Source organism: Bactrocera latifrons, unplaced genomic scaffold, assembly GCF_001853355.1.
Source record: "Bactrocera latifrons isolate USDA-ARS-PBARC rearing strain unplaced genomic scaffold, ASM185335v1 scaffold_347, whole genome shotgun sequence".
Taxonomy (NCBI): domain Eukaryota; kingdom Metazoa; phylum Arthropoda; class Insecta; order Diptera; family Tephritidae; genus Bactrocera; species Bactrocera latifrons.
In genome coordinates, this window is record NW_017536987.1 from 161,767 (window position 1) to 175,867 (window position 14,101).

At 34.2% G+C, this 14,101-nt stretch overlaps 1 protein-coding gene across 11 annotated transcripts in view; it reads right to left on the reverse strand.

Moving 5' to 3' along the window:
* Positions 1 to 14,101, reverse strand: part of LOC108971514 — a 52,061-nt gene that overhangs the window by 25,628 nt on the left and 12,332 nt on the right. The window lies entirely within an intron of this gene.

Here is a 14,101-nt window from a genome sequence, read left to right on the forward strand (position 1 = left end):
ATATCTGACTCTTTTAGTTTTAGGACTTACAAACAACCGTTATGTGAACAAAACTATAATACTCTCTTTAGCAACTTTGTTGCGAGAGTATAAAAAGAGTGAGCATACACAAAACCGATTTCGTTTTGGTCAGTTTACTATTCTTACCACAATCTCTTAAAATTCAAGTACATTTAGATTTTCTAATTCCTCAACCTTATTTCCATTTCGATATTTAGGTATACCTTACTTAACATGACAAAAAAGCAAATTTTTAAATACATATAATGCGTGTTCCATAAATTTAATTCTGAAGTTAATTTCTTAATAGCTAAAGTGTGATTATGCAGTGATTATTAATGATAATTATTCTTGCTTTTAAAATGCCTATTGGGACAAACTGCGTGTACTGCGTGTAATAATAGGGTATACATTTAAGCGTTGCCATTATCATTGATTTATATGATGGTTCTGGTATTTAACCCCCCATGAAAGCACCACTTGCGTGAATGGTGCTTTTGAGAATACGAAAGTGTTTAACATGCAAACCAAATTTGAATAATTTTGCTTGAGGTTTCAAGGTGGTAAATACCTTTCATACATAATACGTTTACTGCTTGAATGAAATGAGGGTTGCAGTTAACAGCACGCATTCTTCACTCCGCACTGTTACATCAGGCACGACCAACGGTTGGTAGCTTCACGTCTTCAAAAAGCGTTTCACACTCTCCTAAAAGTAGCATGAATTGAGAAAAATCTGTCTACAGCTATATGAAAATAAGTTGATATTCCTGTTCGTTGGAATCTAATGTGGTTGGTCAGTCAACAGCTATATAAAGATAAGGTAACATTCATGCTTGCTGAAACCTCACAAAGGTTCACTTGCATTATGAAGAACTGTAAATATTATGACCACAAGACAGAATAATTTGTTAATTAACTAAAATACTTAGCCACCATACCATTGATAAAATCCACCAATATATGTAATATTTTGATGATGTTATAAATACTTATGTATATTGTTCAATATACTGAATATTTAATGAGACTAATTGATACGAAATATTGAATAATGAAGMGTCTTCACAAATCAAATATGCATTTCTCGGGATTGTAGACGCAAATTAACCCTTGGTTTGGCACGACAAATTAATGAGCTCAAATAAGTTAGGGAGACTGGCCAAATATTTGTATTTGGCCCACTTTCATTAATTAATTGGATACATATCACACCAATCTGCTTAAACACAACACCAACGGGCTGGGCGCCCTGTAAGGTTGCATGAAATCCAGCCACACATTGCAAACACACACATGCACGAACRTGTAAATGGAAATTGTTTAAACAAGAGCAAAACAGCAAACTCATTCCAATAACAAAATGACATACAAGTCATTATTGCAATTTRTGGTGATGGCGTTGAATGTATGAGATTTCCCGTGGCACGAATGAAGCACTCTCACACAAGTTACGCACCTACTTTTCCACTCACTTCCGGCAATTAGCAAGTGTATTGGTGCATATGAATGTAAAATTACACATTTGATTACGGCGCGGTGCAAAGAAACAAAATTATTTGTCGAGAAGATATATGTAATAATGAAGCGGATAAACATATTGACAGTAACTGTTGTATGCATAAAAGGCATCGTATGTATAAACATGTGTTAAAACAAAAAATAGCCTAATATTTTCGGATAATACATTTTTTGGACAGTAGTCATTAGTGTTATTTATTGAGGCTTCTGAAAAATTTAATATAATATGTTGAAGAAACAGTTGAAAATATTATAAAATTAAGATGCAAGAAATAAAAGAAATAACAGTCTAAGATAAAAGTATACACACAAATCTCAAAAATACCAAAATTAAAGCAAGATTTAAATTTTCCGCCATTTTAATTAATCTTTTCACACGTGACGAAGGGTAAACTCTATTCCAACCTTTTTTTTGGTATGAAATTTTCGAATTGAGGTCGCAAAGCTTTCATTATTTTTGAAACATTGTTCAAAAATTTAAAACTATTGAGTTTGGCAATCATTCTACCGTCTAAAGGTATGGAACTAGACCAGAACTTGACTGAATGAATTACAAAATATACAAAAGTATGCTTTAGTCGATAATGAGCTTCTATACTTTTATAAAATATCTGCTATATTCTTATATACTCTTTATGGGCAAACATCTATAATATGTATTTTTACCGACTTCATTAAATTTTATCGTCTTCTTTAACTCAGTTGTAAATACCTCATTGCGAACACTCAAACTGTTCAGTGTCTCCCTTGATGTCATTTACATTTCTCACATTAACATCTTTACGAAAGAGGGAACCTATTAAAGTTTCACCTAATTATATATATAGCGGTTGGGCGCATTAGCACCACGCTAAACATGATATGAGTACGTATACGCGCTAGCGCCCAGCGCTCTAATAAAGCGCGACCCAGCCTGGCCATCGCTTTTCGGTACGTATTGAGCTTAGTATGACTAAGGATAGACACACACATACACAAACACAGAAGAATCATGAAAATAAAATTAAAATGGCTTACGCAAAGAAATGCGAAAAGGCCGTTATAAATGAGATACTATTTCAAAAAACGCTGTTTTGCCAAACGCAAGCGCTAAATAAACAAACCAAATATTGGCAAGTAGAAGAGAGTGCACGAATTCATTACGGAGCAAAAGGAACTGCACTACACCCAAACCAGCAAAGTGTACTAGACTCAAAGGCGAAGGAGAACTGCACTAGAGTGCCAAGATGGGCGAGGTAAGACATTCTTACGTCATTTACGTAATTAACTTTAAGTTTCATTCAATTCGATGGCAAGGTCATTTCAATGATGGTCACTACCAATAAACGATCGACCACCGCAAGCGGTTTTAGGTCGGAATTTGGTGAAAATTCGCAGTATGAGCATGCGAAGGTATTACGCGTAAACAGATTATCTAACACGAAATAAAAAGAAGAAAACATAAATACCTTTTGCCACATACAAAAAAAAGTTTGAGGTAGGAGCGTTGTGTCATGTCAAAGTTAGAGCTTGCTTAGCACTGGCTCACTTTAGGCTGTTTGGGGTTGCTTACATATGTTCCGAGTTTACTTTTTGGCGTTTATTGCGATTTTATTTGGCCTTTTTATTTATACATATATATTTGCTTTATTCTGTCYATGTCAATCCACAAATCGATCGTTATTTTCGAAAACTTTTCTGCAACTTGCCGACAATGCAAAACATGTGAATGTGGCGTACGCGCATACGAACATCACCAGAAGGCGTTTGGTCACTATGGTGTTTACGTAGGTGGGAGTTTGACATCCATAATCTTGTAAATCCCAGCTGTCGCCTGTTATTAACCATTAACTGACAGCGTAACTTATAACGACAATTTCGGCGATATTTTGTGGAAATGGAAAAAATTTCAACAATTCTCTAGAAAAGTTCTTCAACTAGGTAATGGTTTGTTTTAAAAGCGATATAATAGGTTATATCTTCTATTAGGTTATYGCCGAGTTAACAACATCGCGTCAGCCATGTCTTCTTTTCGCAATTCGGCACCAATTCGAGATACCAAGTGCAGCTAGGTCCTTCTTCACCTGATCTCTCCAACGGAGTGAAGGTCTTCCTCTTCCTTTGCTTCCCCTAGTGTGTACTACGTTGAATACTTTTAGAGCTGGAGTGTTTAGAATAGGTTATTAGGTAGGAATCAGGAATGTGTTATGTATTTATTAAAGTTAAGGGACTTACAGGAAAACTGAATTTCCGTTATGCGTTCGCTTAAATACCTGGGGAGTAGCTAACGGGCATTTCACCACATTTTACTAACGTTTGCGATTGTGACCGAAAAAAACAGTGCAAGCTTTTTGTGCCCAGTAAAAATTAAGCGTGATTTCTATTTGACACTAAGCTGAAATAAACCTATAATCCCTCACAGTCGACACAATAAAACTTTCATGACTACAAGAATTCACAAATAAAAATATATAAGATTGGCATATGTAGTATATTTAGTGTTCCYGCGCATAAATTCAATTGGAACTCTTCTGGAGAAGAGCCTGTAAATTAGACATTTGAAACCGTTCACATCACACCATCTTTAACATCTAGTCYATAGTTTACAATGCAAATGGTTAATGATATTTCAACACAAAAAACTAATAGTTTGCAGCAACATTGCACTAAATCAAGCTGCCAGCAAATATACTCCTGAACTGCCAATTTCTRCATGAAGTCAACCATGCCTCTTGCACTCAATAAGTTCTTCGCTTATATTCGCATTTTCCGCATCCTTCGTTTGGGTTCGAACCCCCATCAATATGTTGATCGAGGTGATAAGTGAATATGGAAACATTAAACTTCATATAGGCAAGGCCTTGCATGCAACGTTTTTGTTGCTACCCTTTCTTGCCTAAGATATTTTGCTGTTTGTGTGGGACTGTGGGGATTTTGAAAGCGCTTTAACGACCTTGCTACCAACGCCATCATTAACAATGCACAATCTAGGATTTGCATAAATTGCATAATTGATTGCACTTGTCGAAAACAAAATTGAATTCAGAATTAAATTAGACATAAAGCTTGCTATGTAAATAAATTAATGGCTTTGTACCTAATTTAATAACAAGAAATCAGCCCGCTATGGGCAAGTGAAAAGATAATATTACCCTTACAATTTATGTATATAACATAAAAAGTAAATGAAAGAGTTAACGGTAAATGCCATAATTTCGCTGTAAAAGCATAATGTGTCATTTATGTTATAAATGATAAAATGGTCATTTGACATGCTTCACCGTTAAGGCAAAGCACAAATAATCAATTTCCGGTTCGCTTAAGGCAGCAAAGTTCGCCTAGAAGATAACCACAAGCGATCAAACCAGTCCTGTGGCCTTAATGTCGAAGTTGCCGCTACTTGTTATTAAATTTCTTTACATAATTGAATTTGAATTTATCTTTTGCCTTTGGTCTCCATTTGACATCTTATTCATTACTTAAACTATGGCAATAAAGTTAACAATTAGTTTTGATATCAAAATGAAATATCTGGTTATAATCTTATGATAAGTGTTTTATTTAACTATTAATAATCATGTTTAGGTTTGAAAAATTTGACAAATAGTTATTTTGAATGTGTTCGCTTATTCCTTCAAGCTCAGCATACGTTTGACTCTCAATATAAAACTTTTTTCATTCACTTATATGTGCGCCCTGTTCTGCGAAAAGTTCGTGTGTTTAAAAGTATCAAAAGTTTCAACAGTTACCATTCAAATGATGAAATGAATACACAATTAATGTGACTTATCAACGGCTCGAGACTGATGTTGTATACAAGCATAGACAACTAGCTTAACATGATAATTCAAGCAAACAAAATTTGGTTTCTATGAGGAAAAATATGCTAAATGTATATGCGAGCTAGTGCCTCAGTTTTGAAATATCGGGCAGACATTTTCTGCACGTGCTTTTCTCATCAAGACGAAACTCATTTATCGGAATCGCCGATATCGGACCACCATAATATATTGCTGCCATATAAACTAAACTATAGAAACCAAGTACTTGTATGAAAAGCTCTGCCGCTTGATCAAATATCTTCTAAACATTTGTTATTGGTAGTTGCTTAAGGGCATAATGCCAATTCCAAAAAGATTGTTCCGATTGGATCACAATTGCTTAAATAGCTGGCATACAAACTGGCTGATCGAACTCAAATGCTCCTTTGGAATACTCTTTTTATTTTTTATCTTCACGAAATTTGGCATAATTATTTTTGATCGCATTGCATCGCTACAATATCCAAAGAAAATATTCAGATCGGATGACTATAGTATATAAGTGCCATATAAATTGAACGATAAAAATCAAGATATTTATCTTTTTACACTCTTTTATGAGTGCATTATCACATTAGCAGTAAAAAGAATGTAGGGATGTATGCAGATAAAAAGGTTAATATATCGGTTAATAATAAGTTATCTGATTAYAGAACTTTTGTGTAGCAGTTTATCAGTTTGACGGGTGAAATACGCCCGAAGACTTTCTCGAAGTCTTCATTGGGACTACTATGCGTATACGCAACCGAAGGTACTACGAGTACATATGCGCATACATATTTTTAAATTTAGTAGGATTTTCTTATAAGTATTTCCTCGATTAAAAAATAATATACACGAAGCAAATCCGCGTTTCTGTCCATCCATGCATTCGCCTATCCATATTTTATTGCCGTCAGCGGAAATATTGCGAACCATGACTTATGTAACAGTCACCGGGCAGCGTCTAAATCACTTACAAAAGCAACAACAACACTTTGACTATAGGTGTAGGCTATAAAATCACCAGTGGCGAAAGTGAACAATCTATTCAGTTTGCTTAGCCACCATTGCATTCATTCGTGCATATAAACGTAGCCTTGAACATGCATACAGCCACCTCACTAGTCTAGCGCACAAGCAAAAATGTTAAATGCAAGATAAATTGGAGGTGGAAGTTTGCTGTGGTTGCTCCTAAATGCACATCTCTGAACCTTATAAAGAAGTGAGTTGCCAACGACTGTCAATGCTCAACTGTTTTCATAATCGGCATCTACAGCACGGTTTTTTAGTTGTGTGGTGAAAAAGGTGAAAGGGTTGTTCTATGTGTTACACTTATGTATATATTTGCCTACAACAAGTGTAATAATACAACAATCACAACAATAAGAAACGGTTTGAGTGTAACGTTGGCAGACAATTCGACAAYTACAAACTGTAAGGGAATCATTTTATGTATGAAGTGATTTCGAGCCACTTCAAGACATCCAATATGTTTTATGCTTAGTGGAGAGCATGAAGGACAAATACAATAAATTGGCAATCACTTTAAAATCTTCATATGTAATACGCTTAGTGGAGTTCGTTCCACTGGTCGCAAGTGATTTTCCACTTGATTAAAAAAATCGGTGCATTTAAGGGGTTACATGGAAGACGTATGATGAAATTAGTGAAAGTCTTTTCGATTTTGTTTTGATTTAAACAATTTAATATAAATATATTTGACTGTTATTCGGTTGATTACCTCCCCAACTAATGAGCGAAATGCTGATTACTATAAAGTCTCGCATTATTGGCTGGAAGCTTAGTTGGTGTTTTTGYTTTACATTAGCCATGGTGTCAGCGAAAAGTCATAAATTTAATGAATCAAAATTTTTTTTATTAAATTGTTTATTTGTATAACTAAGAAAAATAATAAGCCACACAAAACCATTAGCGGGACAAATAAATTCTTTGACACCACAGAAACTCATGTATTGTTTAGGCAAGTTGAGACAAAAACATTTAATTTTGTTTTTCCTAAATTTTACACCAACAACATTAATAAATTCTTTTCTTTTGTGTTTTCAAGCTTTTCTTTTATTAATATGGTAGGTATGTTTAGGCAAGCTTSACATTAAATTTGATTTATGATTTCTATTACCGCAGCTCGACAGGCAGACGCTTAGCCAATGGTCTAAAGTCAAATTATCTGCAGATATGCCAAAATGCAGCAAAATGTACGCATACATATCTATGTGTTTGTACTTCTGAAMACTGCCTGCCCTCAAATTTAACAAGAGAAATATAAAAATTACTAAAATTTACACAATACACATACATACTGTATGTACATAGTATTTATAGTACACGATAACAAAGATATAAGCTATAGTAGTACAGAGAATAACATTAAACAGGGCCGTCTGAGATCTKAACAGGGTTTATGTATAGCTAAAAATATTCTTAAGTTACGTCAACCAAACTTGCTGGAAACATTTCTCTCCACACAATAACTGAAATTGATTTGAAAATATTTTCCCAATGGGTCAATATATTGTATTACATATTGCTATATGCAGAAACCATTTTCACCTTTATCACTGGYTAAACAAGTATATGTATATTCTTTAGGGTCACGTATATATAAAGGACCTTATTCGCAAGAACTGTGTTAGAAAGTTATGCAAACGAAGTTAGTTGGCTSTCGAGCTGTTATAACTGTATATATTCATATATAGACACATATTTATACCCTGAACAAGGTATGTAATATTTGTTATGATTCTTATAGCATCCAAAAGGAGACCCTATAAAATATATATAAAAATGATCAGTAACAAGTTGAGTCAATTCAAGCATGTTTCTGTCCGTCTGTATACATATATAGTATGTATATGTGAACAAATCCCTCGATTTTTGAGATATCGCTCTAAAACCTTCGTTTTTTTCACCAAGAAGCTGTTCATTCGTCGGAATGATCGATATCGGACCACTATAGCATATAGCTGCCAAGCAAATGGAACTAACGGAATCAAGTGCTTGAATGGAAAACTTTTTCATTTATCGAAATATCTTCRCCAAATTTGACATTGTTTATTGTCCAACACAACAGTGCAATTCCCGAAGAAATTGTTCAGATCGAGTCACTATAGCATATAGCRGCCATACAAACTGACGGATCAAAGTTCTTGGATGGAATCTTTTGTAAATGTGCAGAGTATTTTTTCCTTTTGTTTTAGTTTCAAATGTTTTTGGTTTTCTATGTTTGAGGTCTAGAAAGACTGTTTCCAATCGTGAAGTTTTATTTGGTGTTCCTTTGGAGTCTGACGTCAGGAGCATATCATACATATAAACACCATAAGCGAATATTTAATTTACCAACAAGCSTACACACATCTATATGTGTCTACGTTTATCAATTTACGTCTATCATTGCATATAAATTTATGATTCATAACACGGATATTGTAGGAGTGCCGCCTGAATAAAATGGCAATGTACCCACATACACAATAAGGGAGAAGGACTTTTTCACATGCGCGCTTATACGCGACACGAACACATCGCACGTGGGCAAATATGTGCTAAAATATTGGCCATTTTACGACACATATTGACCGTTTTATGGGGCAGTTTCGCGCCACAAAAACCTTTGGGGTTGGTCGTCTGCAAGGCTAACATATAGTACAAGCATTTGTGCTCCTTTTAATGTGTTTGTTTTTGTTTGCGTTATAAAAATACCAATTTTCTTATGAGAAAGACTTTGCAGGTTGTCGTTTTATTATACATATTCATTTATGAGTATTATGATTCACACAGTTAATATCACTCTCCAGACTGTTGTTATCGCGGCTTTTGGTGATAAAAACAAATTTATTAGACCTATAATGATTTTAGACAATATGTATGTACATATATATAATGTACGCAAGGTGGTGTGTAGCCGATATCTGCGAAATGTGCATGCATATTTTCGCTTTATATATCATGGCAAACAAAGTACTATGTAAACCAGGCAAGTGGCAATGGAAGGGTTTGGCGAATATAATATTTTCTCTTCCATATTTACATTATTATGTAAATAATTAAATGCATCTGGCATTATTAAATTATCCAACTGCTAAAGTAGAATTCAAATCTTTTCGAGAATTTAAAAGCGTCACGTTGTATTGAGTRTAGTCCTTCATTCTGCTTTGAAATAGAATTCAGTACGGAATTCGATACGGAAAGAACAGTGTATGTACCGGATATATTAGTATATTTACCATACCCAATGCGTTAAATGTGATGATTAGACTTGCTTGTAGTGCTGGGTATAAATTATATCAATTGGTCTCTTATTACTGGTACTTTTGGCAGAGATTTCAACCAAAACATTTGCTGCAGTTACTGGAGAACATACAAAATTTTGAATGCCTTTTAAATCTTCAACAGATGTCCAGGTATGTAAATATGTGTATACTGCTTATCCCCCTTTTGAGTGGGCTTAAATTTACTGGGCTGAAGGACCCACCCCAATAATATAAACGCATTATAATTTTTAGTAGCTTTTTCCATCTTTATGGAGATCCCTTAAATATGTATTTCAAATTTTTGTTGTTGTGGTTTTGTCTCTTGTCTCTATAATTCATATTTGAAAATAACTTTAGGCGACCTTAGCAATTTTTTCACATAAATGCTTACAAGCGTTTAATCTTTTTAAATGTTCGCAATTCAGTCATCAACGGATCAACGGATAGACTGTCTCCTCAACAAATGTCAAATGGATTATATTCAGGTCACCAAACTTTCGCTTGTTTTGGCGGGAAAATATTCGCGTAAACTTGTGCTTATTTTACCATTCACTATCATTTACTAATTCTTTATATTATTTGCATATCTGTTTCATACAATTCTATTCAGTATATATTGTTATGCCTCATAGAAATTGTTTTGTAAGTATTAAAATAATTAAGGTGAAATTGTTAAAGCATTAAGAGCATGGCGATTGCATTTCGAATTGTTTACAACTAAATAAAGTTGAATGACGAAAAATTTTTTTAATTTATTATAAAATAAACCCAAAAAATATATTACTTTTTAGTTGAACATGAACCAACCCAAAGACATTTCAAAAAAGTAAACGAATCGGGCGATGCTTTAAATGAATACAGATTGTTGTTATAAATGTGCTTATCTTATCTGTGCTGAGTGATAAATAGCACGTGCTCTATGCTAAGTTTAGCCGATATTCYAAGGTTTACTTTTGCGTTATTGATTTCCCCTTTTTTGAACTTTGTACTTACATTTTAAAGTTGTTATGTAAATACATTCATAAGTATGAATTTTCGTTTCATTTTATTATTTTAATACTTACATTATATAATAACGGCTACAAACTTAACTTTTAATCATATTTAGCTCACATAAAAACAATTGCATTCGAGACAGCTTTTAGCTCATACTCGCCAAGGCGCCTATTGGTATGCCACACAAACAKTCATTGTTCCTATAGTGTACGCTTTCTCATACCTCGTTAGCAGCCCGAATTTATTTTCTTCTAAAACACAACAATTGAAAGTTGCACTCCACTGATACACACATATTTACACAAGTATTGGCGTTAAAGTTAGCGACGATTAAATAAATGGTATAAGCGAAATCGCTGGCGAACGTACGTACTGCTATTTAATTTTTTTGTGTATGTGGGCGCCACAAAAACAGCAATACGAAGAAAAATTAATTTACACACACAGCACACTGTGACATTAACGTATTGGGGAGCAACGATTGCGGGAAGCTGTGAGAATAAACGTTTCTCCTGCCCGCGCTGTGCACTGTTTCCGCTTGAATGCTTCGTGTGGCTAGACTAAGAGCCGACCACATCCGCTCAGCGCAACGGTTTGGTTCGAACTGAACACTCATTTCATGCCTTGTTGGTTAAAAAGGACGAACGTAAGGACGAAAACCACTAACATTCATATATTTAAATTAATCGAACCGAACAGAACCAGCGGTGGCAAAGAGAGTGTAGTAGAACTGGTACGCACTGAGCATGAGAAATAAAAAGTTTCTATGAAAGTGAAGTTATTATGTAATATATACCTCCTCGAAAAACATAGAAATTAATAAATTAAAGCATACATATTTATTGTTTACGTGTTAAATGCCCCATATTTCCCCATTTGTCTTTGTTGGTTATTCTAGTTAAAATAAAATAATATCCGCTGGAATATTTACTAACTAAAAAAGTAGGAAATTATTAAAACAAGTGTTTACTAAAACACCTTCTGACGTCAACACCATCCAAGAACGCATGGTAGTTAGAAAATTAAGTGAAATAATTTATGTTTTAGTAATTCGCCGTCTCGCTATCAAAAAGTATGAAAATTAAATTTGCTCCATTCAKGTCACAGATTCCATCATATGATCACTGGTACCTAGTAATAGCAAAGTATACTTCTCGTGCTTCGTACATATCATATGTATGTATATATTATGTATATATATATTTTGTAGGTCATAGTATCCCAGTTACCTGTATTGACACATGTTTAATTACTATAAAAACTGACRGTACGTCGGCAGTACACAGTACGACAGATTTGAATTTACATTGCTTATTTAGTGAAAAAGTTTGCCATACATACATTTGATTCCAACCGCTCAGTTTGGTCAGTCAGCCAGCTTTATCTATCTTGTTCAGGGTATATGCTTATATATGATATATGAATGTTTGAGAGTATGACATAGTCAACTCATACAGATGATTGCCAAAAATTATGAGTGGTCTGTGGAAAGCGTAATATTGTATTCTAACACTCTTGGCTGTAATTTACTTATGCAAAAGAAACATAATCTGCGTTTTCGTATTTAACTCTCTTTAACGCTTCTCTATGCTAGTTCTAGAGCGCGCTTACCCTTGTTAAGTTCTCGTGCAATGTGCTCGTGTGTAAACACATGCGGCTTTCATTCACAAAAGCTTACGTCTCAACAACAACAATGCATATATGAATAGCGAGAATGACGAAATAATGAAAACAAAAATACACTAGCGATGCGGTGTGGCGCAATCTGAAAAGACACAGTCATGCGAATGGAGAATCAAAACAAAATCGGGGAAAAGTGAACAAAAGGAAACAGAGAAGATTAAATATTTTTTGTACTGTATATAATAAGAAAATAACATCAGCAAGTAAGGCAGGAAAAAATTCTGTCGTAACGTAACTTCCAATATTGCAAGTTCAAAGAAGAGTAGAGACTTATGATGCCAAAAGTATATATGGTAGGTTCTCTTGTGTGACTGGGGAGGGTACCTAACTAGGTGCAAGGTAGCTTTTTTACCAAATTTTATTCACACATATTTCGTCTTGCACAAGAAAGAATTGCGAAATCAACTGGAAGAGCGAACAGTAGAACACATATTTGTCTAAATTGTATCTTCTGTTATCCGAATTTGATCAATTTTAATATGGTAATTGGAGCAATAAATGTAAAAGCTTGTTGCCGAGGACACAGTTTTATCGAGTTTGTAGAGATAAGAGATTAACGGAACGTGTCTTTAATATATTTAGATATTTGTATAACTTTTTATCTGAGTCGTGAATGTAAACAAAATTGTTATACTTTATGAAAGATGTTGCGAGTGTGTAATTAATGTAATTGAGCAAGCAAAGCCAGAAATAAAGTATGACAGCAAAACTTGGCGAAGCACGCCAATAAAATGACTCACGCTCACGAAACGTTTGTCAACACACACGCGCGCTGAATACGTTAACTTGAATTTAAGCGGGAACATTTGAAGAAATATAAAATGAATTAATACGAGTATGCAGCGGCGTATGGAGAAACAAATCTCAGGGGGATTTCTGTTTAAATTTTGCATTACGTAAAAAAAATAGAAATATTTGCTGCTGCCAACGCGTATTCAGGGGTACAAGTAGGTGTACATTAGCGGGAATGTACATTTTTTCAGGTTAAATGAAAAAACATTTTTTTTTTTTAATAAAAATCAACAATTTAAATAATACTGAAATAGTTTCTTTACATCGGTAAATGAAACCTTAAAAGAACTTAGTAAATATTCTTCAAAGTTTTCCACTGTGCGTATATACATACATATGTACGTACTTTGTATGTTGAAGAGAATTATTAAAGAGCGTAGGTGATGTGAATGGCACCAAAACCGCCGCGTCAATATAAACATTTGAAGTTTGGAATGACAACGGAAGCGATTTATCATTTTCAATAAATATTGCAAAAAGTAATTGCTATGCAAAAATATAAAACTTCACTATATATACACAAAAACATATGTATATGTATACGTATACGCTCCTGACTCATCAGCAATACCAATTTTTGGTGTTTACATTGTACCGAATTTATATCTAATTTTCGGCAAATCTGCTGATTTTCAAAATAATTTGGTAATAAAATAACAAATACAACTAATATAATTTGTAATTATTCTCATTATATGCAGGCGCTCGATATGAAATGACTCATCACCTACACAGCCAAGCCGAAATGGCTTAACAGACACATGTTCCTACTCGTGAATTTAGATTACGTGCGAGTAAATATRCATACACTTGCATACATACGTGCCTACGTAAAAACAAGCCTTTTCACCGCTTTWGAGACTCTACTCAGGCACTGCTATCAACTAACCAAGCGTGCCATTAAGCACGCTCTGAGAAATTAGCCTGTACCATGGCARCACGCTACTAACGATCAAAATTAAAAAAAAGTAGTAATAAAGTAATAGACGTATGTAGGTATATATGTACTATGCCACAACGTACACTCAATAATGTCATCACAACAATAAAAACTCT